The sequence below is a fragment of the Miscanthus floridulus genome, chromosome 1 (genome assembly GCF_019320115.1).
Source record: "Miscanthus floridulus cultivar M001 chromosome 1, ASM1932011v1, whole genome shotgun sequence".
Classification (NCBI taxonomy): domain Eukaryota; kingdom Viridiplantae; phylum Streptophyta; class Magnoliopsida; order Poales; family Poaceae; genus Miscanthus; species Miscanthus floridulus.
The window spans coordinates 142,866,175-142,869,205 of record NC_089580.1 but is presented as its reverse complement, the minus strand read 5'-3'; the positions used below and the strand labels follow the sequence as shown (position 1 = coordinate 142,869,205).

At 38.0% G+C, this 3,031-nt stretch overlaps 1 pseudogene; it reads right to left on the bottom strand.

Annotated features, from left to right (window-relative positions):
• Positions 1–280: 280 nt before the first annotated feature.
• LOC136496265 (zinc finger BED domain-containing protein RICESLEEPER 2-like) lies at positions 281–2,254 on the bottom strand (annotated as a pseudogene).
• Positions 2,255–3,031: the final 777 nt, after the last annotated feature.

Sequence of the window (3,031 nt, the reverse complement as noted above, 5' to 3'; positions counted from 1 at the left end):
TGCAAAGTGCGACATCAGCTAGATAGAAAGGGCGCATAAACATAACATAAGTTAACATAGCAAAATGACACATTATTGAAGTTCCATCATTCTGTATTTCCATGCAAACACACAAAAGGCATGGTCAGTTAAGACTTCTCCATGGCAAAATGTCCCTCGTTCAGTCCTTCCCCCTTTCCTATAGGTCAATAATAGTACAACAAGCAACACTGTGTTAACAAGATGATAAGCAACAAGAAAAAAAAGAATGCACAAACTGAGCACATGTACCCCACTGACACTAATTGCTTGACACCATGCATTTTGGGAATTCAATAGACTCGACATCATCTTCATCATCTCCAACCTAAAAATAGAAAAAATATTAGCATGTCACAAGAGAAACAAAGTTGAACAGAGAGAACAAGTTATATACTTATATATATGAATCCATACCACGAGAGGATGATTGTTGTCTTCATAAGTGCCCCTTATCCGGCTAGATGCACACACTAATGCCTGAACTATGGCTGGCTTTAAAGAGCTTTTGTAGTCATCAATAACTCAACCTGCATTACTGAAGGTGCACTCTGATGATACACTGCTCACTGGAACAGCCAAGAACCTCTTTGCCAAGCTAGACACAACTGGAAATCTATGACAGTTCACATTCCAATATCTAAGTAAGTTGAAATGCTTGTTATCTATGGGCTCATTTGGTTCATCTTGATAAATCAGTAGTTCAGATTTTTGAACTTTCTGTAACACTAGATTGCAAAAATGACTGGAAATCACTTTCAATAGAAGCCATTGAGCTGGTTGTATCAAGTGAAGCTATGGTTGATTGCCTGTTCGTGCCATTGTCACCCATCTTTTGCCGATTTAATATCTCATACTTGTTATAGAGCCTTTCCAACTCTTCGTTGATGTCATTAATCTCAATTTCACACCTAACTGGGTCAAAAATCTATGCAAAACACCATTTAATGTACCTCATCTTGAACCTAGGGTCAAGAATTGTAGCAATAACCATAACATTGTTCTTCTCGTCCCAATATTTATCAAATTTCTCCAACATAGCAGCAGCCATACTCATCAAATATGTATCTCTAGATTGCTGCGCTCCTATCAATGCTCTCTTAACTTTCACTATGTAAGGATAGAAACAATTGGCAGTTGGATAGAGTGACCTAGAAAATGCAGTAGTGGCCTCTGCCATTGTTCCTAATATTGGCCTAATTTTTCCAAACAATACCCAATTTGAATCTAAAGGTTTCCAAACATAGCTGGTGTCTACATCTTCATAATAACCAAATGCATCCTTATAGTCAATGCACGTATCTAGCATTTTATAAGTTGAATTCCACCTTGTTTTAACATCCAAAGCTAAACCTCTTCCTACTTTGACAGAATAATTGTTGCATACTTCCACAAACTTATACATGCGAGATGGAGACCTCTTAAAGTATTTCACTGTGTTCCTCAAGCAAGTTATCAAATTATCTATTGGTTGGAGGCCATCATTAACAACCAAATTGACTATGTGAGCAGCACAACAAATATGAAAGTAATTAGGACCAAATACTGAATTCTTTCTAGCAAGAAGCTTTGCCTTCAAATTTGTAACAGACGTATCATTGTTTGTAGCATTATCAAGAGTTATTGTAGTGACCTTGTCTTCTATTTTCCATTCTACCATACACTCAAAAATAGCCTGAGCTATGACAATACCAGTGTGGGGAGGATCCACCTCGATAAAGTTCAAGACACGACATTGCAAAACCCAATTCTCATCTATATAATGTGCCACCAAACGCATGTACTGAAGGTTTTGATTAGACGTCCATAAATCAGTGGTTAAACTTATTGATTCTGCCTCTTTCAGACTCCTCTTGAGTTGTTTTTTTTCAGATTCATAAACCCTCACGCATTCATTTTTTATAGACTTCCTACCAATAAATTCATAGTTACCATTCATCCATTTCATCAAGATATTAAACCATTTATGCTCTACCATCCTAAATGAATACTCATGAGCAATTATCATCTTGGCAATCAATTCTCTAGTGTGCTCATGATCATATTTAGTAGGATTAACAACAAGAGAATTGCCATCATCTGGACCAAAGTTTAGTGTACCTTGAGCTTTAGCCTTTGCCAACTTGTTCTGATATTGTGTGCAATTAGCCAGGTGCCGGTTCAGAGTTGTTGTAGCACCACCTGGATGGTACACATAACTCCTATAACAGAACTTACACTTTGCCTTTGTCTCCATGACACCCCTCTCCTTCTTGGATGGGACATTGACAACCTTAAAATGTTTCCAGCAATTAGCCCTTTTGCCTCTTGCTATCTTGCACTTGGGAGACAATGTAACACCAGCTTTTTTCCCTCCTGTCTTTGCCTTCTTAGCCTTTGATGTGCCATCATCAACCTCATCACCCCTCTGGCTTCCACTTCCACCATCAACTGTAGGTAGGCTTTCAGACATATCATCCCTATGGTCGAAGCTGTTATCATCATCCTCCTCATCTTCTAAAACTTTCTCTAATGGCTACACAAAGAAACATACATGTATTAATGTATAGCTGAATCATTGCTATTGCATTAAAAATAAAGTATGACATTCTTCATTTTTGGGGATAAATTCATTATCTGGATAGCAATAATCAAATAATCTGGATAGCAATGATTCCTATAACTTTGGACCAATCAATGAATCAAGCAAATTCAACTTTCAAGTCTGTACTGTACGAACTAGTATTTGGAAATTAGATAAAATACCACCACGTCCATGGACAGAGTGGGATTCGATGAAGACCGAGTTCTAGTTCGTCGTCCACAAAGCTTACTCCTTGACTCCAAACTTGGAGGATGCGGTGATGCACTATTCTCGCCCTCCATGGCCACGGCTGACATGGCACAAAGCACTGCTTATGTTTTGCTATTCATTCTAGGAATTGCAACATCTACTATTTTTATATGGCTGTTTGGTTGTGTGCAAGGCTTATTTTCTACTCAGACATTCGGCAATCAATCTACTCAAATCCTT